The sequence below is a fragment of the Pinus tabuliformis genome, chromosome Q (assembly GCF_031772625.1).
Source record: "Pinus tabuliformis cultivar Carrire ecotype Pingquan chromosome Q, CPIR1, whole genome shotgun sequence".
Classification (NCBI taxonomy): Eukaryota; Viridiplantae; Streptophyta; class Pinopsida; order Pinales; family Pinaceae; genus Pinus; species Pinus tabuliformis.
The window spans coordinates 1115443736-1115470256 of record NC_142296.1 but is presented as its reverse complement, the minus strand read 5'-3'; the positions used below and the strand labels follow the sequence as shown (position 1 = coordinate 1115470256).

Here is a 26521-nt window from a genome sequence, read left to right as displayed (position 1 = left end):
CTAGACCTGTATGCAGAACAAGGACAGCCAGGGGTAAGATGGCATTCTAAGCCCATTGGTTCAGCTGTAAACCAATGGAGTTAAGTGTAGCACTTGTAAAAGAATTGAAGCCATAATCCCAGAGATTCTAATTGAGTTGATTAGAGCTCAAGGAGACGTAGCCCAATATATCAGGGTGAACTCCATATTATATTGTTGTCTTATGGGTTTGTTGAGTTGCTGCTTGATTTACTGTTATTTGTGTTTCACAGTAGCATAAGAAAATGAACATAAGCACTCAACAGTAAAAAAAAAATACAAGCATACACCTATATTTTCAAGCATTTCTTAATTCTGCATTGGTTAATCATTAAGATTTGGGAAAATTTAAAGCTTTGGAAGTGGGAGAGGTTCTTGTAAGTTAGACAAGAAACCTAAGAGCCCCATTTTCAGATTATGTGGTATCGGAGCTTAAGATTGATTAACCCCACCTTCAAAGAAGGTTGTATCAGAATGCTTGATTGACAGGGCAAAGATTGCTTGTCTGAAAGGTGTTTGGACAGTCAAGGATTGATTGCCTCATTGATTGTATGCTTGGTTGCAGACTTACTATTGTTTGATTTTGCAGAGGTGAAGGGAAAGCTATTGATAGCTCAGTCCAGGAAGGACAAGAAGGAAGAAGGGCTGAAGGCATTCTTCTATCCCAAAGGACCTCAGGGAAATCCTTGAAGCACAAAAGGTTGTTGCAAGAGGTTACTGAATAAGCTCTTTAATAATCTTGTTTGAAGTTCTTTTGTGCACTTTGAAAATGACAACTTCTACAAGTGAGTTCTCAAATTCTTCTTTCTCCCCAAGTTCCTTTAATGGAGACATGAAGCAAGACTTGTCCACCATGATGGATATGGTGAGAGAAATGTATGAAGAGGGAAGGAAGAGCAACATACTTAGAGAGCAGTTGAATTCCGTGGAGGAAGAGAAGCAGATTCTTTCTGGAAAATTGCAGGAAATGGAGAGGCAACTTCATATTGCAAATATGAACCTGAAAAGGATGCATGAGTTGGAGTCACAACTCTTTGTTGCCAAAGAAGCCTTGGCCAAGTATCAGCTTGAAGAAGAGGTAAACCATTCCTGTTTGTCTTCAAATTCTTCTAAGAATGCTTATATTGGTTCTTTTGAAAAACATACCAGAGGCATAGGTTCCAAGTTAATGTCCAAGATGGGCTATGAAGGAAAAGGATCGAGCAAACATGCACAAGGTATTGTTGAAACAATGTAAACTTTGAAACGGGAACTGATACTGTTACCCGTTTTGTAGAGGTGGCAAAAAAATGACCCGATTTTCAAAAGTGTTGATGCAAAATACACATGTTTTTTTAAGAACATGCTTTTTGGAACTTTAATTTTTTTCATGTGCATTAAGTGGGTGAGGCTCGGTGAATGGTAGTGATTTTCATCCTGATTTTAAAAAGTGTGTATTCTGCATCACACCCTTTTTTTAAAAGACCTATTTTTTGACTTTAAATTTTCTAGTGTGTGAAATGTAAAAAATTATTTTCTAAATTTGATAGTTTTTGAAGTCGTCATTGTATTCATATTTTCTTGTTCTCTATCTTAATTTTTTTTTTTTTTTAGTGGGCTTTTTATTGTTTTGCGTTTTTAAATTATAAAGTCGATAGTTTGAATTTTAGATAATCTACATATTTAGACATCTTTTCAACCCCCTTAATTAATTTTTCAATCGACATGAAATAATTGTTTCTAAAAAACAACATTTTTTAACAATGGACATAAAAAATAACCATTTTTAACATAAATATAACAAAAAAACTAAACGTTTTGATAATTTTTTGCTAGAATTAACATGTCAAAATCACAATTTTTATACAAAAATATTAACTAAAAATGGTCAAATAATAGTTTTTTTTATGAATTTCATGTCAAAAGGATAATAATAACTACTTTTTTTTCAAAAAAAAATGATTAACTTAAAAATCAATGCAAAAATCACATATTACCAATATTGAACGTATAACAACCCTAATTGAGTGTTTATTCTTCTCATAAAATGTCAAAGTCAAAACATTGCAAAGCTTGAGTTACAAGCATAACTTAAATTTAATCAAGAATGTCACGTAATCCAAACTCTTCGTCCTCTAGAGTTTCATCATTGTCCTCTTCCACAATATTTTCTGTTTCATTTTGCTCATTTTGTTCATTTTCCTCTTCTAATGGGTCTTTCATGTCTGCAAATCCCCCAATATGTGTCTTTCCATACATTCCATGTAATGGTGGTTAGGGTTCCTTTGCCTTTTTTGCCACACGTGATTCACTAAAGTCCCCTTTCTTCAACCCAATTTCTTGCATTGCATCTGGAAGAAATTGAAGAGCATTAATTCTTTGCTGAATGAAATTGCATTGTAATGGATCTTTCTCAATTGCAATGCAATTTCTTCCTTTTTGAAGGCAGCATGCTAGTGTTGTACCTAATTATCAAGCACAAAAAAATAATGAAGTAAATTAGTACAATGACATATTAATTAAAAAAAAGAACATATTGAAATTCAATTCCATGTGGCAAAACGTACCTGAGCCAGAAAATAAATCCAGAACCCAATCTCCTTCATTTGAACATATGTCTATAAGATAGTTAATCAATAATTGTGGTTTCTGATAAATGTTAACTATCTCTCCTTTCATTTCTTTGTCTTCATATGTTAGTTTTCTCACAACAACATCATAAGTCAGTATTTGGCTATGACTCTTTTTGTCCACCCGATTAAAAATCATAGACATATGGCTATCATCTTTTGCCCAACTATCAATATGAATGAACTCACAGTCATTTATAAATTGTTGATCTTCATTGTCAAGAAGATTTGACTTTTGCCTGTAACATAAAATAGTAAAATTTCAATTAACTTGTACATAAATTAATTTTTCAACATTAATCAAATATACCTTTAAACATCTTACCATGTAAGCTGCATCCTTGAATTTGTTTTCCCCTTGAAGCTTGACAATAACATTGCCAACTGTGTGTCTGAATGAAATGTCACAAATCTCCATAATGGTGATGACGTCACTTCCTTAAATCCCGCCACCACTTTATTAAAAGCTTGATAAGTATAAGGGTCATTATCATAGCAAATGTTTGGAATATTGAAACCATGGGGAATATCTGCAATAACGAGGGCATAATCCCTTTTTGGTATGAGTTTCGCAATGTCTTCACAGTCGCCTTGTATTACTTGATATTGAATAGTGTCTAGCCCATTCCAAATGAAATGATTAAGAGTTGGATCAAGTTCAACATTCTTAATACGTTGCTTTCTCAGTCTTTCAATCTTTATTTTTTCAATAAAAGTCTTGAAACTGTCTGGTGCTCCATTATCTTCTTTCTTCATCTTTTACCAAACAAACAAATGTATGTGTAAGTTTTAATTTAAATTAAAAATAGTACACAGATGATTAAAACTGAATGTATAAATCAAGTTACCTTTTTAAATGCAAGATAAAAAGCTTTCAATGTTGATGTAGAACTTGAATCTGGATAGTTGCGTACAACATCATCCCAACTATCTTCATTCAACAATTTAACCATTTGTTCCTGAATTTTCATGTAAACTTTGTGACTGCATAGATAAAGTAAGAAAAAGTTAATATACTGATATGTATAACAAATACTACCAATAACAACATGTTTTAGTTAAAAGATAACTATAATCCTGGAAATAAGTAAAAATAATTCAGCAAACTTAATTTTGAAATTCTTCAGACATTTCTTCCAATGATAATTCCCCCGACTTCACACGAGATAATATTGTTTTGACAATTTTTTCATCTTTCACTCCTTGCATCGCCCTCCAAGGCGTGATGGTCATATCGTCTGGAAGTTGCTTCAGTTCAGGCGCTGATTTATTGTTGCTACATATCAATGGCTTAGACTTTCTGACCTTCTGGTTTTTAATGCCAATGTCTTCCCACATGCTAAAAATGTCATCAATCAAATTCCAAATATCTCCAGTTCTAAATGCCAATTGGAAAATGTTATCAACACCTCTGAATAAATCGCTAGATCTGTTGTCTTTTCCATTTTTTGAATTGCCTTTATCTTCAATTTGATAGCCTATTTCCATACAACATTCCTTTCGGAAATCTGTAGTAATATTGATCTTATCCCCACCACATTTTTCTAGGAATTCACTATGAATAAATCTAACCTTTTGGACCAAAGTCATAGACATCCTATATTCATTATCTGAATTATGATCCCATGCCACTAGCTTTGCTTCTGTTTCATTTAAACCAGCATAAATGATACATTTCATCGTTTCAAAACGTGGGTTATTAGGATATTCCTCCATCAATTGTCTTTGAGCTTCAACAGAATGGTTCCCCCCAAGCACATAATAATTGTATTCAAAACATTTTGACTTATCAAATGCTTCTTTGTTGGGAACTTGAAGTGGATCAACAAGAAGCACATAACTAACCACATGAGCATATGGATTGTACCTCATCAATGTCTTCAAGTTGTGAACATGCAGATGGTGCGGCTTTCTGACTTGATATTGGCATTGTCCTTCACTTGCCTTATAGGTTTGTGTCACATTTAACTGAAATGTACGACCACCATCAACTAGGTTTCTCTTTGTCAAATTCTGTCGAATGGCATTTTGTTTTGTTTTGATAATGCCATCACCTAAATCAGCTCCTGGTGTAATGATTTCTCTGCTTTCTTTTGAAATTTCACTAGGTTCTTGACTGCTGGTAATGACTACTTCAAGATCTTCAACTCTACTTTTTTTCGTCTTAACATTCTGAAGAGATCTATTCTTGGCCATTGTTACTTTTGGTCTTTTACGACCTTCCACAATTTCAATGTCATCTTCAGTAATGGCAACATATGCTTCATTGTCAACTTCATCGTCCTCAAAAGTAACTTGTTTACCCTTGCTAGATTTATCCACCAGAGGCCTTTTTTTCTAATTCTTTGGATGTAGTTTTGTAGCATCATCAATTACTACATTTTCCATGTTTTGCATATCTTCCTCTGACACTGAGTAAAAATGGCTGACAATGTTCATGATATCATTCTCTATGTAATGAATGCCTCCCACCATAATTGAACAGCTTTCAACAAAATTCTGCCAAACAAAATATCATATGTTAATATAATCAAAGTTAAAAAATATAGCGAGACATTTTCAAAACGCAAAATAAAAATACAAATAACAATACTTACCGTGTTTTGTGTCATATCATTTACGATTTGTTTACACAACTTTGTAGATACCTCTCTCCTATCATATAATGAATATGATAGTCGGTATTTAATCCTTTCATGTGACTTGGCAGTTTTTGTAAGTACGTAAACAACTTCAGTGTTTGGTACCGAACACATATCTATGACTTTTCCCATCACCTCCAAATTTTCAGTATTATTGCGTGTATCAATGTATAGATATATATTAACAGTTGTGCTCTCTCTTTCTTTCACATACCAGGCTCTTGATGGAAATTTCACCTCTTTTGAACTTTTCCAATCTGAGATTAGCTTCTTATCACTTAAAACAGTTGACATATTTGTAGGTATGAGCTCAGGTGGAGTTCGTTCACCAACGTTTTTTGTAGGTATGAGCTCAGGTGGAGTTCGTTCACCAACGTTTTTTGTAGGTATGAGCTCAGGTGGAGTTCGTTCACCAACGTTTTTTGTAGGTATGAGCTCAGGTGGAGTTCGTTCACCAACGTTTTTTGTAGGTATGAGCTCAGGTGGAGTTCGTTCACCAACGTTTTTTGAAGATACACCTTTAAGACTCCTTGCTCCAGAAAGATTCACAGAAATTTTTCTTGATGCCATTTTCCTAAAAAAAAAACACATAAATTAGTAAATAAAAAAATTGTTGGGCGGGGTTGGGCGGGGTGGGCTGGGCGGGGCGGGCCGGGTGGGCGGGGCGGGGTGGGCGGGCGGGCCGGGCGTGGCTGGGCGGGGCGGGCGTGGCGGGCGGGCCGGGCCGGGCGGGCGAGGTGGCTGGGCGGGGTGGGCGGGTTGGCTGGGTGGGCGGGCGGGGTGGGCTGGGCGGGGCGGGCAGGGTGGGCCGGGTGGGCTGGGCGGGGCGGGCGGGCCGGGTGGGCTGGGCGGGGCGGGCGGGGCGGGCCGGGTGGGCTGGGAGGGCCGGGTGGGGCGGGCGGGCCGGGTGGGCCGGGCGGGGTGGGCGGGCCGGGTGGGCGGGGCGGGACGGGCGGGTGGGGTGGGCGAGGCGGGTGGGATGGGCGGGCGGGCGGGTGGGATGCGCGGGGCGGGGTGGGCGGGTGGGATGGGCGGGCGGGCGGGTGGGATGGGCGGGGCGGGACGGGCGGGTGGGATGGGCGGGGCGGGCGGGCCGGGCGGGTGGGGTGGGCGGGACGGGCGGGTGGGATGGGCGGGCCGGGCGGGCGGGCGAGTGGGATGGGCGGGGCGGGGCGGGCGGGGCGGGGCGGGCGGGTGGGCTGGGCGGGGTGGGCGGGTGGGATGGGCGGGGCGGGCGGGGTGGTCTGGACCACCCCGCCCGCCCCGCCCATCCCACCCGCCCACCCCGCCCAGCCCACCCGCCCGCCCCGCCCCGCCCATCCCACCCGCCCGCCCCGCCCACCCCACCCGGCCCGCCCGCCCCGCCCACCCCACCCCACCCGGCCCGCCCCGCCCACCCCACCCGCCCACCCCGCCCGCCCCACCCAGCCCACCCGCCCACCCCGCCTGCCCCGCCCAGCCTACCCCGCCCACCCCGCCCCGCCCAGCCCACCCGCCCAGCCCACCCCGCCCGCACAGGGCCACCCTCGGGCCGCCCCGCCCCGCCCGCGCAGCGCCACCCCCAGGCCGCCCCGCTCCGCCCTCGGGCGGGGCGGGGCTGCCCGGGGGTGGCCCTGTGCGGGCGGGGTGGGCTGGGCGGGGCGGGCGGGCCGGGTGGGCTGGGCGGGGTGGGCGGGGTGGGCGGGGCGGGTGGGCGGGGGGGGGGGCGGGGCGGGGCGGGCTGGGGTGGGTGGGCGGGGCGAGCGGGTGGGATGGGCGGGGCGGGGCGGGCGGGTGGGCGGGCGGGTGGGATGGGCGGGCCGGGTGGGCGGGGCGGGTGGGATGGGCGGGGCGGGGCGGGCGGGTGGGCTGGGCGGGGTGGGCGGGTGGGATGGGCGGGGCGGGCGGGGTGGTCTGGCGGGGCGGGCGGGTGGGATGGGTGGGTGGGCGGGCGGGCGGGATGGGCTGGGTGGGCGGCGGGCGGGATGGGCGGGGTGGGCGGGCCGGGTGGGCGGGGTGGGCGGGGCGGGCGGGTGGGATGGGCGGGGCGGGGCGGGCGGGTGGGTTGGGCGGGGTGGGCGGGTGGGATGGGCGGGGCGGGCGGGGTGGTCTGGACCACCCCGCCCACCCCGCCCAGCCCGCCCGCCCCGCCCCGCCCACCCGCCCACCCCGGGGTGGGCGGGTGGGCGGGGCGGGGCGGGCGGGTGGGATGGGCGGGGCGGGCGGGTGGGCTGGGCGGGGTGGGCGGGTGGGATGGGCGGGGCGGGCGGGGTGGTCTGGACCACCCCGCCCGCCCCGCCCATCCCCCCGCCCATCCCACCCGCCCGCCCCGCCCCACCCACCCGCCCACCCCGGGTGGGTGGGTGGGATGGGCGGGGCGGGCGGGTGGGCTGGGCGGGATGGGCAGGTGGGATGGGCGGGGCGGGCAAGGTGGTCTGGACCACCCCGCCCGCCCCGCCCATCCCACCCGCCCACCCCGCCCAGCCCACCCGCCCGCCCCGCCCATCCCACCCGTCCGCCCCGCCGCCCACCCACCCCCACACCCGGGTGGGCGGGTGGGCGGGGCGGGGCGGGCGGGTGGGCTGGGCGGGGTGGGCGGGTGGGATGGGCGGGGCGGGCGGGGTGGTCTGGACCACCCCGCCCGCCCCGCCCATCCCACCCGCCCACCCCGCCCAGCCCACCTGCCCACCCCGCCCATCCCACCCCCCGCCCCCCATCCCACCCGCCCGCCCCGCCCATCCCACCCTCCCACCCCACCCACCCACCCGCCCACCCACCCGCCCCGCCCATCCCACCCGGCCCGCCCGCCCGCCCCGCCCAGCCCACCCGCCCCGCCCAGCCCACCCGGCCCGCCCGCCCGCCCGCCCAGCTCACCCGACCCGCCCGCCCCCCCCAGCCCACCCGGCCCGCCCAGCCCACCCGCCCCGCCCGCCCCGCTCAGCCCACCCGGCCCGCCCGCCCCGCCCAGCCCGATTCACTGTTACCGATTCACCATGTGGTATAAAAAAAAAAAATTTGGCTTGGAAAATTTTTTAATTTAAAAAAAAATATATTTTTCATTAACGTAATTTAATATGAAAATTTCGAAAAAATAATTGTACTTGCCTTTCAATTGCGACAATTCTTCGTTGTATATCTTGTTGATAGCAATATCGCTGCTCCACAAATTCACGAGTCTTTCAAGGAATTTCAGAAAACCTAGATGTGAGGCGAGTAATAGTGATAGCGAAATTTATTATATAAGTGAAATTACGAAGATGTTTTTCCATACGATTAATGTGGGATAATTTGTTTTACATTATTATAGAGAGAATATTGTAGAGTTGTTTTACAACGGATTGAATGTGGGATTAATATGTTTGAGAATATATTATAAAAATTAGAAAAAAAAGAAATTGTTAAGTAAATATGATATACTTTAACTATTAGAATAATTAATGTACAAGTTGTGATTTGCAATTTGAATTTTAGTGATTTATTTCATAAAAATAAATTAGTTTATGTTTTTCAATCAATTGTAGAATAAAATAATAAAGGTAAATAAATCTAACAAACTTTTGGAGGGAAATATTTTCGCGAAAATTTTTGGAGGGAAATATTTTCGCGAAAATTTTTGGAGGGAATAACTTTGGAGGGAATATTTCATTCTTTAAGCTATATAATACTCTCAGGAGACTCCATTTGTGTCATTCAACATTTTCTATTTGAAAGTGATGGATTGCTCTGATGGTGAAGTTTCGGTTTATACACCATCAACATCTTCATCGCGTAACAACTCTATTCATATTGATGAATATAGTGGGAATCCTTCCACTATGAATAGAAAGTCAATTCTTCCACTTAGTCCCGATTCTAAGGACTACGAGAGCAACACTGATGAAAGAGGGGATGGAGAATTTAAAGAGTCACAGATTCCACTTAGTCCAAATTCTAAGGACTATGAAAGCAGCGGTGATGAGGAGCATGATGGTGAAGTTCAAAAGAATGGGGTGTCACAATGTCCACTTAGTCCTAATTCTGAGGACTATGAGAGTAGCAGTTTTGAAGAATGTGATGGTGAAGTTCAAAAGAATGGAGGGTCACGATGTCCACTTAGTCCTAATTCTGAAGACTATGAGAGCAGCAGTTTTGAGGTGCATGATGGAAAATTTCAAAATAATGGAGTGTCAAAGTGTCCACTTAGTCCTAATTCTAAGGACTATGAGAGCAGCAGTGATGATGAGCATGATGATGAATTTCAAAAGTATGGATTGTCACAGTGTCCAGTTAGTCCTGATTCTAAGGACTATGAGAGCAGCGGTGATGAAGCGCGGGATGATAATTTTCAAAAGATTGGAGTATCACAATGTCCTCTTAGTCCTAATTCTATGGACTATGAGAGCAGCGGTGATGAAGCGCGGGATGATGATTTTCAAAAGATTGGAGTATCACAATGTCCTCTTACTCCTAATTCTAAGGACTATGAGAGCAGCGGTGATGAAGCGCGGGATGATAATTTTCAAAAGATTGGAGTATCACAATGTCCTCTTAGTCCTAATTCTATGGACTATGAGAGCAGCGGTGATGAAGCGCGGGATGATGATTTTCAAAAGATTGGAGTATCACAATGTCCTCTTACTCCTAATTCTAAGGACTATGAGAGCAGCGATGATGAAGCGCGGGATGATGATTTTCAAAAGATTGGAGTATCACAATGTCCTCTTAGTCCTAATTCTAAGGACTATGAGAGCAGCGGTGATGAAGCACGGGATGATGATTTTCAAAAGATTGGATTATCACAATGTCCTCTTAGTCCTAATTCTAAGGACTATGAGAGCAGCGGTGATGAAGCACGGGATGATGATTTTCAAAAGATTGGAGTATCACAATGTCCTCTTAGTCCTGATTCTAAGGACTATGAGAGCAGCGGTGATGAAGCGCGGGATGATGATTCTCAAAACATTGGAGTATCACAATGTCCTCTTAGTCCTGATTCTAAGGACTATGAGAGCAACAGTGATGAAGAACAGGATGATGCAGTTTGTCCTAATTCTAATCAGTATAAAGGTAGCAGTGACAAAGGACAGGATGTAGCATCTTCAATAAGTAAACAGCCACATTTTCAACATAGTCCTAATTCTATGGACTATGAGAGCAGCACTGACAATGTACATGAGGAAGAATATCCATTAAACATCGAGTCAGATTTTCCATTTAGTCTGAATTCTAAGGACTATGATAGTAGCACTGAAGAAGGGGAAGATGAAGGGTATCCTCTCAGTCAAAATTTGAAAATCAGAGCAGATCATAGTGTGGATAACGTTCCTCTTAGTGATGAAAGTCCTTATAAAATGAAGATCCAATGATGGAGATGTTGCCAAGAAATATTGTATCAAGGAGTAGGAGTAGACCTTTTCGTATCAATGCAAGCTATTCTAGTTATACAAGGGGTAGAGCAGAATATCTGACGAGAAGAAGTTCTATCAGCGCTCTCATTTCAAGTGAATGTTGCCAAAAAAATTGCTTGAAACGTATGGATTTCACATTTGCATTAGAAAGCAGGAAGAGATATTTGTCAATGAATAAAAGCATGCAAAACTCATATTTAGTTGGCTGCATGCAATCTACATTGTCAGGTTATGATTATCATATTAGGAATTTTTTATTGTGTAGAAAAGCTTTCAAAATGTTTCATTCACTTGGGAATTTTCGTCTCTCGAGAATTCAAGAAAATTTGGAAAAGGATCCCACATTTTATTCAGAAGTACGTTATAAAAGACAGTTTGGGCCATTATCAAATACTGCAATGTCATGGATGAAAGATTTCTTTTCAAAGCATGGAGAGTGTATGCCAAATAGAGAGACAATACATATTCCAGATAATTTTTCAAGACGAGAAATCTACAACTTATACAAAGAATATGCAGAAAGTGCTGAGGGACAGGGCCACTTTATTACATATCAATATTTTGTGAAGCTATGGAAGAAAGAATTCAATAATGTTCGTATTCCTAAGAAGACAAGGATGGGGATTTGCAGTACATGTGCTTCTCTTAAATCAAAAAGGGACAAATGTGAAGGCTCAGAAAGAGGTAAGTGTTCATAACTTTTACTTTTAAAATTGTATAGTCATCAACTATGAAAACATATTTCTTAATGAATTTCTTTTATGTTGTGTAGATTTAATTGTCAAAGAACTTCAGGAGCATCGCGAACAACAAACAAATGAAAGGAAGAAGTTGTACAAGCATCGAAAGAAGTGTTATGATAATCCAAATAAATATTTGGGTTTGATAATTGATGGTATGGACCAGAAGAAAACACTTTTACCACATTTTGTTCGCACACCCAAAAATCTACAAGAGGAAAATTTTATTCAGTTTCACTTGGTCGGTTGTATGGTCTTCAATGGGAAAATGTTGCCAAGGGTGTACTTCACAGCTCCAAATATTCATAATGATGCAAATCTGACCATAACCATAATTCATGATGTCATTTCTCATTGGTCTGGTAATCTTCCTGAAGTTTTGTATCTACAATTGGACAACACTTGCCGTGAAAACAAAAATCAGATTGTTTTTGGGTATCTGAACATGCTTGTTGAATTGAGAATTTTTCAAAAGGTAAAGGTTGGTTTCCTTCTTGTTGGGCACACTCATGACCATATTGATCAGATGTTCAGTCGTTTTTCAGTCACATTGAGGAGGAAGGAAGTTGGGAGCTTGCCATCACTAATTGAATGTATTAAGAAATCATACATGCCAGAGCCTGCTTTTAAAGTGTTGGAAGAAACTGTTGACATGCGAAGGTTTATTCTGGGATCATATGGTGAGGGGAAATGCATTGAACAACTTAATGACATTAGCTTCCAACATCAATTTCGTATCAAAAAAATTGATGGGAAAACACTAATATGGGGCAAGAAGTATTCAACTACTACAGAGTGGGCACCGTCATCAGGATTGCAATTTTTGAAGTTCATTCCAGATCATCCAATATTTGCATCAAAAATATTGTCATTACAATCAGTTGGTGAAGTTCAGAATGCACGTAGACAGAACAGGGCTATAAATTATTCTGATTGCCTGGAAGAAATTAAAAAATGTATTAGATATACATATGAGTACTTTGACATTGCTGATTCAGTTTGGTGGGAGTCCTTTTTCAATAATCAAAGTTATCTCATTTCGACAACAATAAATGAAGATATACCTTTGAAAAATCCATTTATTTGGCCACAAAATGTGTCGAATGAACATGAGGAAGTAAACATTGTTGAACAACAACAATCTCAGGGTATTATTAATTCTTCACAGGCAGAGGAAAGAGAGATGTATATAGGTTCCAGAAGATCTCGTGCACAACGTGAAGCCATGGAAGACCTTTATAGGGGTTCAGTACAGGATATTAAGGAGGGTTGCATGATTGCAGTGCTAGCAGATGGAGATCCTAATGGCCATCCATTTTGGGTTGCTAAAGTTTTAAAGGTCTTTACAGAAAATGAGGATGTTACAGGTGTTGAAGTACATTGGTATGCCACAAATACACACCCATTCAATGGTGTGTATAAGCCAGAGATGGTAGTTGACAAAAAAAATGGTGGAAAAAGAAAAAGAAAGGGTACAAATATAAATCGCCGCCGCACAGACATATTACAATTGAAGGATGTTGACATACTTGTTTATGACTTCAATTTAACAAAGAGAGGAACTCTTCGCTTCAAGACGACAGAGATTCTGAAAAGGTTGTTACCAGAAGGAACAGTGTTGACATGGAACTCTGCTGAAACCAGTCGTAGATCTAGAAGACTTTTGAAACCTGGAATCTTGGGCATGCATGTGGACTCAGATGGGGCACTAGTTGATGACAGAGAAGAATATGGAACATCTTCGTCAGCATCCAGTCACTCATCTGAAGATGTGAATTCTGATGGTGTGCAAGAAAATATGAGTGATTTTGAATAATTGTTTAAGACAGTTTATATAACTGATGTATGCATCGTATCTTCAAATAAAATGGATGTTTTCCATATTTTGTTAAATGAGAAGTTATGAAGCATTTTTATGTTGTTGGATTATGTCTTAAGTATGATAAATCTTATTGTTTAAATATCTACAATGCAATATCAAATTAGAGATATAATGTCTCTTTTATTCAGTGTACAAATAAAGACTTTTGAATTCATTCAGTGAAATAATTTGTTCATAATGTCATGTTTTTTTAGTTTTGTGGTTGAAAACATGTTAAATTTATACTTAAGAAAGAAAAATGATATTCTACCAGAAACATTAATGTGTTTTTCCTTAAAAGTTAACTTTGTTTGAGACATAAAAAATTGGTTTTATTAGCATTGTTTAAAAAGTATGAAAATTGACCCTAAAAAAAAAAATCATTATTCCAGTATCAACACTTTTTTTCTGAAGCTATATTTTGCAGGAAAATTTCGTAGTCGCTGCCATTTTTAAAACAACCGCAAAATTGACACCTAAAAAAAAAAAACATCGTTCCAGTATACACACTTTTCGTTTTGAGCACTGTTTTTGTGGTTTTTTTGGGGTTTTTGGGCCAGAGTTCTCGTTTTGAGTTTATAGTTCCCGTTTCAAAGTTTACATTGTTTTGAGCCAATAATGGTTGAGGAAATGCCTAAGTATTTGGGTCTTGGCTGTGGACAGTCTTATGGAGAGAGTTCCAAAACTGCCATGAAAGCCATTGAAACAGATCCAAAAAGGAGTTTCATTGCAGGTCCTCTACCTCAGAAGTATGAGGATTGTATTTAGGAAGAATGCAATAGCTCGAAACATCATTCGCAGGATGCAGGTGTTCAAAAGCACACACTTGAACCAAAGAGTTGTGGAAACTCTGACAACCTTGAAGAAAGTGATGGTGTTCCAAAGGGAGCCACTTCTTCATTTGCTTCACCTCCTCATGAAGGCAATAAAGGTGAAAGAGGCAGGTATAAATCTGGTTCTAAACACATTCCTTTTGATTTTGTAAAGCATGGAAAAAGAATTGCATGTTCCTTTTGTGGTTTGGATAACCATTATGTTTCTAGATGTTGGAAGAGGATGGCCACATACAGGAAACTTTTGAAGGAAAAGAAGCAAGCAGCCAAAGGTCCATAGGACAAGGCAAATCATGCTATCAAAAGGATGCACATGTGTTGCACTTACTGCCATAAGCAAGGGCATCTTGTTGAAAGGTGTTGGATTTTGAATCCAGCACTGCTTCCATCAAAGCTGAAGGAGAAGGTGGAAAAAGAAAATGGTAGGGATGGAAATAAATATTCCATGATTGATGTGTTTGAGGGTGATTCACATATTGATGCTGATGTGAAAACAAAGAAGGGACCTTTGAAATGGATTGGTAAGAAATGGTTAGAATTCTTATCCAATTAAGTCTACATGTCTATTGATGCATCTATTTGAATTTCTTTGTGGAACAAATGCAAGTTACAGGATCTTACCAAAATGGTAAATGGAAAGAAGTTGAGTAGGAAACTCACTTTATTGTTGTAACAATATGTTCATTTCAGCTTCGAAAGTACGGTGTACTTAAGTGAAAGTTGAAAGATGGAATGCATGCATGAGCATGAGATGCAAGTGATGTTGGCTTGGGAGAAGTTAACTTGGTCTCCAAAATGGAGATAATGATGAAGTGTTTCATCTTTTGGAAAAGATTCCTAAAGGTCTTTTTCCTACATGCTTGACTTGAAGAGTCATTTGTTGTAAAGGCATGTTTTATTGGCTTGTTATCTAGTCAATCATTTGTATGCAGATATAAGACATGGAAGGGTTCACAAGATGTGAAATTTGTTTCTTTGTTGAAGCAGGAGTTAGTCCATCCAGTTGTTGTCTGTATGCCTGCTGTTGTTAACAGTTGTTGTTGACAGCTTTTCAAACAAGTACAGATGAAAGTTTTGTGGAGTAGATGTACTTCACATTCGTTTGAGCCACCTTGGATCAAGGATCAAGGCAAAGAAGTTCAAACTACCTTTTGTAAACTTCACAGCAGAAGTTCTACATGAAGTCAAGGAGGAAAACAGTTCTTCCTGAGACGACCAACCCATCCAAGAAGGGAAGTGGTCAGAGATTTTGGTTCAGAGGCACTATGCAAAGGCAAGTGTAGGGAGGCTGAAAGAAGAGGGTGTTGTTACTCTCATTTACTGCTCAGATCAGTATATCAGTCTTTTGGTGGACCAAAAGTTCTTTTAGTGGGAAGGCGTGATCCAAAATGGATCCTGAAACTCTCTAAGTCTTCATGAACTCTCTATAATTTATGCCAAAGATTAAAAATCTTGTGAAGATCAAGCTTATCAGAGGAATCCTCATGATAGTTGCTAACTGTGATTAGCACGGATCAACGAGGGCTGTCGATCAAGCGCACAGAGCAGCGGACCATGGTAACACACACTATCACGAATTAGAAAAGTCAGCGATGGTTTGATTCAACGGGGGAGGAATCTGATATGCAATTAGCGACTCACAGGGAAAACCCCTCGAAGAAAGAGAGCCACATGCGCCTGGACCCGAAAAATCATGAAATGCAGCGGAAAGTGTTTTGATTCCGTCCGAGGTGGGATTCCACAGAAACCGGTAGGATATCGGAAGGGCTTTGAGCGGTAAGTGGTTTAGACCGAGTCTTGCCCGATGCCACACAGCGAGTGACACGCGGCGGAAGAGAGAGAAAACCGCTCACATCGGACAGGTAAACGTTGAGCAAGTTATCCACCCGATATGTGCAATGATCGTAGGATCTGGAGGGTCCAGATCAATGGCGGAGATGCGACCGGATGGATGACCGGATTTGACGAAGTCATAAAGAAGATTGTCTGGGATTCTAAAGTCTGACATGGACGATGAGTTGGCAGAGATTCGTGTTTCGCAAACATTCTTGGAGTAAACGGAAATAATGATTGTTTGAAATGATCGAGTGTTTCTGGTGAACCTAACACGCTCATTCGTTAAAGGAATAGGTGGCCACCTCCCTATAAGGCATTATGCAGTTACTGTAACCGCAAAAAAAAGGGATTCAAACGGACGGAGGTAGGGAACCAGAAAGTCGAGAAGCGGAAACGAATAGTGAGAAAGAAGATTGGCTTAAAAGCCACAAACTGACAGAGAGGAGAGGGGGTAGCCTAGGAAGCAGTAAGTAGACTTATAAGCAGAGAAAGCAGAGCTGAGTTGACCTGAAGAAGCAAAGGCAGCAAGTGAGCCAGGGTTAAGACAAAGACAGAGAGAGTACTCCAGAGAGTCTGTGTACTCCAGAGAGACTTGGGGGATCCAAGTATAGTCCTACTGATTTTATCTATTGTGTGAGACTCAAATTGAGCTCACTGTAATAGGCAGAGGCAGCAGAGGTTGGAGGCAGAGCCGTAGAGCTAGAGAGCTCTAATAGACTTCTAAAGAGCCACGAGGTTGCAGTGAAGTTGCAGCACAGCAGGAGATCGAATGATCGAGCTGTGGCTGGTTGTCTAAGGTGTGTCGAAGACAGGAGAAGGAGTTCCAGAGACAAATGCAAAATTCTGAGGGAGTCAGAGAAGCCAGAAGCTCGAGAAGCTTAGAGCACTGACTGAATGAGTCAAGTCCAGAGAAGCCTATACCTGTTTGCAGAACAAGGACAGCCAGGGGTAAGATGGAATTCTAAGCCCATTTTTACAGTTGTAAACCGATGGAGTTAAGTGTAGCACTTGTAAAAGAATTGAAGCCATAATCCCAGAGATTCTAATCGAGCTGATTAGATCTCAAGGAGACGTAGCCCAAGGTATCAGGGTGAACTTCATATTATATTGTTGTCTTATGGGTTTGTTGAATTGCTTCTTTATTTATTGTTATTTTTGTTTCACAACAGCATAAGCAAATGAACATAAGCACTCAACAGTAAAAAAAAAAATACAAGCATACACCTATATTTTCAAGCATTTCTTAATTCTGCATTGGTTAATCATTAAGATATGGGAAAATTTAAAGCTTTAGAAGTGGGAGAGGTTCTTGTAAGTTAGACAAGAAGCCTAAGAGCCCCATTTTCAGATCAATGATGAGAGAAGGTGCAGTGCGGATGCATGCTGGGAGATAGGACCAACAACAGCATGGATGTAGCAGGAGGAATCAATGGAATTGATGCAGTTAGAGATCAAAGTGACAGAAGCTAGAGCAATCAGATACTGAAGAGCACAGTGGTGCAAAGTTTTTTAGTTGACAAAGGCAATAACATTCAAAGACTTTGATGATAGAGGCATCATTCAAATTCAGGTTGGATATTTTTTTGTTTCTATAGTTGTTGGAGCAATAACACTAGGGAGAAGTGTTGCATTCAGAACATTCCAAAGGTTCAGGATCAGGTTCTAGTTGAATGCCTTTCTTATTGAGAGGGAGTGTTGAAAATGGCAACAAGAAATGCCAAAAATTGAAGTGCTAAAAATAGCACTACTATAAATAGCAGTTCGGGTACCAGTGTTGGACATAGCAGCAAGGAATGAAAAATGGAAGTGTTATAAATAGCATTGCTAAAAATAGTAGTTTGGGATAGATTCCTATTTTAGTTAGTCCTTGAACTGAAATAGTGAAGTAAAATTCAAATTTGATCTTAGCAGTTGTTTGTAAATTCATTAGTTAATTCACCATGAGTTAATTAGTTGTAGAAAATCAAACATGAAGTCTATGTGCGGACATGCAACAGTTTCTCCATTAATTGAGGAATTTATCCATCAGTTAAAGAGATAAGGATGAGTTGTAATTAGTTGGCTCAGTTAACTGAGTCAAGTCAATTAGATTAGTTCAACCAGTTTGTTGAATTAATTGTGAGTTCAGCTAGCTAATGCTTGCATGCATGTAACTACTGCACTTCAGATAACTGAATATTCTCTCATAAATAACTCATGCATGTCAGTTCTGTCAGAGACCTAGTTGAGATCAGAGGAGGGACAGTGTACTATCAGTTGGATGAATTTTTCCTATAAAGGAAACTCATCCATGCAGAAGGATTTATCTCCTTCAGGCTTGTGCAGTTATTTCTGAACCAAGTGAGTAGTGTGAGGTGGGAATTCACACAAGTGGAAGCACTAGACCCCGGGAAAAACTATGCAAGAAAATAGGAGGCTTGGAAGTCAGAGGAGAAGGTTGTGAGAGCCTTTGACTGTCTATGAGCAGTATTGTTTGATTACAGAGAGAGTAGGATAGCTTGAGAGCTGATTCTTTTTGTAACTTGAATAAGATTTCCACTTCTATGATAATACAAAGATTGGGGTTTTAGGCTGAGGCTTTTCCCAGGTTATTTATTTTGTGTTATGTGTGATTGATTTCTCATTCACAGTTATATGTGTTCTCTTGATCTTGCTCAATTCGATTAAGCTTCCGCAAAGTTTGTTGTAGAAGTAGATATTGTATTTTTCTTTAGTCTATTGCATAATCTGTTGATCTGCAGTGGGAATTTCAACATGGTATTAGAGCTAGCTGATTTGTAGAAAAAATCTACATTGTAGAGGGCATATGAAGCCATTGTTTAAACACTAGTCTGTTTCCTGCTAAGAAACTAGCGTGGTGTGAAGGAGGCATTGAGCATTGTGCTGTTGTGATGCTATTGCAGTCTGTCCCTATCCTGACTATGGTCGAGTGAACTTGGTCAAGCTTCAAGGATTTTGTGGGGCTACATTTGAGCTTGATCTACATGCCTGAAGAGAGCTATAGATATTGAAGAGGGTTGTTCCGACCGTGACACCTCTGTGGCGTAGATCACAAAGAGTTTCTATTCGAGTGTTGGTAGATCAGAGTATCTTCAACGAAGTGTCTGTTGAAAAAGTCGAGTGTTGAGATCAGTCGTTGAGGAACAACCTAAGGGGGATTTCTGTGTGATGGCAGCAACGACGACCCACCATGGTTTCCAGGGAGTACCTTGAAAGGGATACGAGGAAACTATTTGAGTCATGGAGTCCTCCAAAGGAGATTGGACCAATGTAAATCTTACAAAGCTTAGTCAATATGTTTGCTGCCGACGCTAGCTGGTGGATTGGTAGCGTTGAGCGGTGGGCATGGAGCTTGGCATGGTCTCTACCTGTAGCAGTGTGGAGCAGCGATGAGGAGAATGTTGAACTACTAGCTTCCTTGAGCCACGCATGTGGAGGAGACTCAAAAGATTTGGACATCTGGTTATTTTGTGGAGTCTATATGTTAAAGGGTAAAGGTATCAATCGGAATTGTGAGGCTAAGTAGTAGACCTGCTTGTGTTGAGAACATGTTAAAATCAATGAACTAGACATGAAAGATGCGGTGGCACTTGAGTTGTGTGTTGGAAAAGAGAAACTGGCTATTGGAGCACTGATTGGTATAATTACATCCAGCAAGGCTACCAATGTAAGCGTGGAAATGTATTGCTTTGGGGAGTTGTAAATGAAGCTGTGTAAAACTAGTAGCAAAAACGAAAGCCCCATTATCAAGCTTTTTTTGTTTATGTATTGTTGTAAGCCTTAGTTGAGAATGAGACCAACAGACACATTAAATTTTAGGTCTTCGTGATTAAGGGGAGGTGTTAGAGTATTAACTTCAATGATGTATATGACTATTCATGTGACGACAAACCATGTTCATATGATGGCGGGGTAATCAATAGTCGGTAGGAGTCGGTGGAGATCATTGTTGATTCTCCAGCTTAGGCATGTATAAATAATGATGATGTTTAATGAAATGAACAAACTCACTTTGTGAATCTTCATAGTTCTAACATTCTTCTTGTGATAATATAAGCCTTAGCAAATTTCTTCCTTAAAAAAGAAAAATTTGAAAAACAAGAGTAATCAGAGGCAACACCAACATTAACACATTACTTACAGGAATAAGGTTCTTATCTAACAGGGCATCCATGAGGCTAAACAAAATGCCACTAGTATACTTTGGATGGCCTTAGATACCCAATACATGACCACCCAGAGAAAATGTCTGAATTTATGTTTTGGAACGGAACCTGCGTAGACCTCAGAAATCATCTAAAAGGATGCGTAAGCAGGCTCGACTGATAAGGAGAGGGCATTTGCGTGCATTTTACGGCTACTTGACACACCCAACCCTTTACCCTACTATGATGGTCGAGCGGCCTTACGGCTCCTCTCCCTCTCCTTAACAGTCGAGCGATGGCAGCCTTAACAGTCGAGCGTTCGTACCTCACCCTGTCGGGGGCATCCTTATGGTCGAGCCTACCTCCGCATCCTCTCCCTCTCCTTAACAGTCGAGGCTTGCGCTTCCTAGTGCAAGGAAAAAAGAAATATAATCAACTCACGGGGAGGAGAACTACCTCTCTCTGTTCATCGGATGGAATTACCCACCCCGAACTGATGGATGGATGAAGTCAGTATCTCTGCACCTAAAGGAACTGCATACATATATTCAAAAAATTTTGTTCAATTTGAATGCAACAATATTTCAATCAACCTCTTGACATTTATAATTGTCAAGATTACATTTGCTTAGGAGAAATGCTAAAAACTTGTTCATACTGCAATCAACCTCTTGACATTTATAATTGTCAGGATTACATTTGCATAGGAGAAATGATAAAAGCTTGTTCATACATATTGCAAATGCCAAAAAAAATCTTTGTGAAAAGAAAAATACCTTGTCTTGATGGCATTCAATGATACTAATCACAAAAGGGATCTTCAAGTTATCAGAAAGTGTAATTTTCCTTGACCTAATATCCCATTCAACTAAATTTCTTCCAATGGTTCCTCCCAAAGCTCAATACAAAACCTGCAAAGAGAAAGCTAAAAACTTGTAAATAATTAAAAATGAAATTGTAGACCGTATTCCTAAAACACTCTTTTCTTCAAACTATTATAATTAATATAATTAATATGACATTAAATCTTAGTTACACGGGAATCTCTCCCAGTCTGTAGGGAACCCGTTCTAGCCGTTCCTCCATTCCTGAGAGCTTTGGAACGGGAGCGAAAGTTACCTTTTTCTTGCGGAACAACAATGGGAGTGAGGGGAAGTTTCTAACACGTGGAAGAAATGTGGCAGTTGTGTTTTCAACGTTTCGGCTGTGGGAACCGTTATATGTATGTGACATTTCGACACAACTATTCGCTTCTGTCTTTGGTCGTGTTTTACAGGACTGGAATTTTTCCAGGTTACAGTGCATGGTGTAATTCGGCAACGTCAAAAGCAAAAGTTCGCTTTAGAAATTTATTATGCAAGTACTTGACAACACTCACTCGTGTATGTGCAACCTCATGTGGCTGTGGTTGTGGTTGAGCAGATCCTCCATCAGATCAATAACCTACGAGAAGCCAACATAAGTTGTTCTCTCGAAGTGGTGATTTTTTTTTATAGTAGTAAATTAACCTACGAGAAGCGAGCATATAGTAGTAAGTTAATTTTTTATTATTAAAATTATTTTATATTTAATATAAAGTTTAAATTTTTTGTTTGTTAATCTTCCTTTTAAGAAATATTGTGTGATATATATTAAATGTTTAGAAGTATATTATATAATTTAATATAAGGAAGATTTGTAATGTATCTCTTTCATGATTAAAAAATGGTTATTAAATAATAATAAAAATGTTTACCATAATTAAAAAACAAAAATAAGTATATATATTTGATTAGTTTTAAACAAAAGTATTATAAACATATTTCATCGAATCCAAAATGTTATTTTAAACTAACTTTGATTATTAAATGAATATTATTAATATTTTTAATATTATTATATTAAAAAATAATTTAGACACTTAAAGAAGATAAAAAATTTAAATTATATAATTAAAAAAATAATTTGTATTTTTATATTTTTATATTATATAATATTGTCGCTCCCAATCAATCGTTCCCGGTAAATTTTGGAAAAATTTCTAACTGCTCGAGACACCCTTATCCAAGTTTCTAACATTCACTGTTCCAAAAACTCATATAACATAGAATTAAACTATAGATAAATATATAAAATACCCTTATCCAAGTTTCTAACATTCACTATTCCAAAAACTCATATAACATAAAATTAAACTATAGATAAATATATAAAATATAATAATAATAATAAAAGAAGAAGAAATGAATAATACTTGGTGACCAAAGCAGATACGAGGACTTTAACACCCATTTCCTTAAGTGTCTGCACCAAATGACAGAGCTTTAAGATCCATGCATCGTTTCCGAAGGCATCATAACGATTTTTGAGAATCGAGATCCTCCATATCAGGAAACTGGCCATCGACAACTCTTAAAAGATCCCACGTTTGCCCTGCCTCGCCCAAGAAGTTTTTATAGGGACCGAAATCGTTTCCCCATTCCTTTTTTGTGGGGTGGGGGTGAAGTGATCTATTCCATTCCTTTTTTGGGGTGAAGTGGTTGATCTCATTCCTTTAATTGTATGTCATTTTTAATGGCATATTTTAAAATATATCTGGCCGAAGTTGTCACCTCCCTACCAAGGATCAAAATTGAACACGTCAGAGCCCTTCAAAGGGTCTCTGGCATGTCAGGAAGTAGGGAGAAAATTTTACCAGTCATAAAAAATTTAAAAATTGATTTTTGTCATTTAAAAAAAAATTGGAATAATATCTTAAAATTTTTTAAGAAGTGCTGTCAAGTTGTCAACTTTTTTTTTAAATTTCATTTTTTCTGAAATTAGAATTTTAGGAATGTTGAATTTGTATATTTCTTTTCATGTTAAAACTTAAATTCCATTTCAGAAACTCCTATTTCAAAAACAATAGTTTCCTTTTGAGTTGTTTTTTCTAATTGTGCATATGATGCAAGTTCTTATTAATTATTATGTCACAATTACCTTTTGATACCATTACATTTGGCAGTTTCTGAGTTGCTCCCATTTCAAAAACAACAGTTTCTTTTTGAGTTGTTTTTTCTAATTGTGCATATGATGGAAGTTCTTATTAATTATTATGTCACAATTACCCTTTGATACCATTACATTTGGTAGTTTCCCATTTCAAAAACTACAGTTTCTTTTTGAGTTGTTTTTTCGAATTGTGCATATGATGGAAGCTCTTATTAATTATTATGTCACAATTACCCTTTGATACCATTACATTTGGTAGTTTCAATTGAGAGCGACTAGATGTCAATATGGGCCATGTATTAGGTCTGTAATTTCACTGGGTTGTGCCTGAAGGTTGCCCAAAGCAAGGTTTGATGACGATTTAAGCTGGAGAGGAGCATAGATTCATCATTCAGCAAACGCGTGTCAAGCAAGGTTTAAGCACGATTTATGCTTGGAGAGGAGCGCATTCAACAGGGTTCCTAACATACTGAATTTGATTTGTTTGTGGATTCCCCATTCCTGGTATGTTTTCATATTAAAAAAGAAGATACCAAAAACATATACACCTTTGTACACTCTTTTGTTGAATCCTAAACCTGTTTAGAAATTTATTGAATTTTTTCATTCACGCAATAAACTTAATTTTGATTGAGCTATTTGTATATTGGCTTGAACATTCTGGTCACAAAAATTTCCTACAAAATTAATCCTTATCTGAACTGGTGCAGGAATATAGGTCTCCTGTTTATCCATTAATGGTAAATGCATCCGATATAGTAGTTGCGGCTCATATTAGACCTGCCTTATACACAACATCCATGGGGTTGTTGTTCAACGCCTGTGAAAAAATAAAAAGAAATTTGAAAATAATTTACTGTTGTCAATTGAATTGCTCTTTTTTTTATGCTTTTCATTATAGAAGTGCGGCCTGAATATGTGCCCTTCTAAATGAAATTAAGACCTGCCCTTCAAATTTGATCACTGCTCCCTACACTGCTCTTTTATTTTATGTCAATTTTAATGGCATATTTTAGAATATTTCTAAAAGTCAAGCCCCCCATTCCTTTTTTGTGGGGATGAAGTGATCTATTCGATTCCTTTTTCGGGGTGAAGTGGGTGATCCCATTCCTTTTATGTGGGGGTGAAGTGGGTGATCCCATTCTTTTTATGTGGGGTAAGTGTGTCTAGAACATATTATTAAAGTTAAATTGCAAAATTGGGAATATTTGTTTATATTAGGATTAATTGTTTGATTTTGTTTATATTTTAAAATTTATAAATTAAATTATGAATAAAGTGAAGTGTTTAATTTTATTTATTTTTAAAATATTTTAAAATTTTAAAATTATTGTTTGAATTAAAACCAGTCTAAAGGTAGAGTAGTTGCTTTTTTATGTAAAAAGTATTTAGTAGTGAAAGTATAAAAATTCCCCTCATGTTTATGCATAAAGATTTTAATTTTTTTAATTATTAAAACGTATCATTTGCAAGGTATAATAGTTTAGATCTTCTTCAATTTTTGAATTTAGGTTTCTACTTTAGAATATTAAAACAAATAAAACTGTCAAAGTTTTTAAGTAGGGAGAATTTTATAATTGAATTCACAAAGTTAAGATTTAGTAAGTGTTTAGTTAAAATAATGAAATTTCTATTTTACAATGAAATTATTTATAACAAAAATTTACACAACAAATGACATCAATTGGCTTTTGTTTGTTGTCTATATTCTTAAATAACTAATGCATATACAAATACTTATAAGTCTTTAACTTGCATTATTTGACAACTTGATATTTTAAGGTCTTCTATGACTCCTACACGAGTTGCCAATACAATCAAGCTAGATATTAAAGGTAGCTAAACCAAGGCTTCCAGAGTGTTTGTTCCAACCAACTGCTCTAAGAACTAGTAACTCAACCCACAGTGATAAGGAGCCTGAACACCAACCAGAAAACCACATGTAGTTGTTTAGGAAATGGCAAGGAATGGATAAAACTACTGTCAATCTAGGAAAATCTCCATGCCAATGACATCACATAACCAAGAAACCACATGCATATACCATACATGCCAAAACTAGCAAGGAAATCATACATGTAACTCGATATCTGCAAAGTAATCCAAATGTAGTTGTTGATCCACTTGATTCCTTGTGCTTTCCTTCGCCTTCTTTCTCTAAATCCAATGTATGCCAAAGTGCTCCAAGAATATTCTAAGTGTGCAAGAGTCTGAGAGAATGAGAGAATATATGAGAGCTCCAAGATAAAACCAACAAAAGTCTCACACACTGACAAAATCCATGAACTGATCCTCAGAAGCCTTTTTTGTCATTGAAGCCTCTATTTTCATCATTTTTCCTTCAATTTCTCTCTCATGAAAATCTATGACCTTTCATCTCCCTTTTCTCCTATTTTCCTTTATTTCATTAAATAAATGTCAATTAATGTCTCTTTTCCTTTGTCAATGCCTTTGCCAATTTCCATAGCCATTAATTAAACGAAAGTGACACCCACAAGGATGTTTTTCCCACCATTAAACTTGGATTACTTGTCCCATGACTTTGGTCTTATATTTTTTTCATGGAAAAGCAAGCAGGGGCTATTACAAGGGGGGAGAGAGAAAGAGGAGGGTGGAGGGAAGAGAGAAGGAGATATAGAGGGGGGAGGGGAAAAAAGTTGGGGAAGGTAGGGGAAGAGACAAGGATAGAGGGAGAGATGGAGAAAGGGAGGGTAGGAGGAAGGTTGGGAGTGAGAGATGAAGGGAGAACGAGAGAGAGTGGGGGAAAGATAAGAGGGAGAGAGAGACAATGAGGGATATGGGGAGAGAGGTGGGGGCGAGAGAGAGAGAAAGGAGTAGAGAGGGGAGAGAGAAATACATATAGAAAAATAGTAGGGGAGAGAGAGAGAGGGGAGAGTGAAATACATATAGAAAAGTAGTAGGAGAGAGAGAGAGGGGGGGAAGCAAAGAGAGGGGCAAAGAGGGAGAGAGGGGAGAAATTAGAAGGAGAGAGGGTATTCAAATGTTTAAATGTTAATATGATTAGGAATGCATGTGAACTCTTAATACTATTCACATATTCCACGAAAGGTTGCATATTCGTAATAATGTGCATACACCCTTGGAATGCATGTGTTTTCCTTTAACCACCCTACCCCACATTTACCTGCTTTTACAATCCCTTTGGGTAAATGTGAAGCAAAGTACTACTATGACATGACCCTACCTCCTAGTTGTAGTTAAGGAAGTAGAGCCGACAATTGAGACTTACTGGTCACAAACTGACATCCTACATGGACTACGGATCACTGAGGAGCTGAAGAAACACCCCAGTGGTCAATCACCGAGCTGGAACTTCATTTCAATGACTTAGAATCCCAACCGCACTCTTGACACTGCCTACATGCAGTTGAATTCCCTCAACTACACTCACAAGCCTTGTTGCATGCGATTGTGACCCAAATTACTCAGTTCAATGCCTGCAGTCCCGAGATCAGAGCCAAATTCTTGTCTAGCCTCCAT

At 40.4% G+C, this 26521-nt stretch overlaps 1 pseudogene; it reads right to left on the bottom strand.

The window, feature by feature from the left end:
- Positions 1 to 26521, bottom strand: LOC149223418 (gamma-glutamyl peptidase 3-like; annotated as a pseudogene).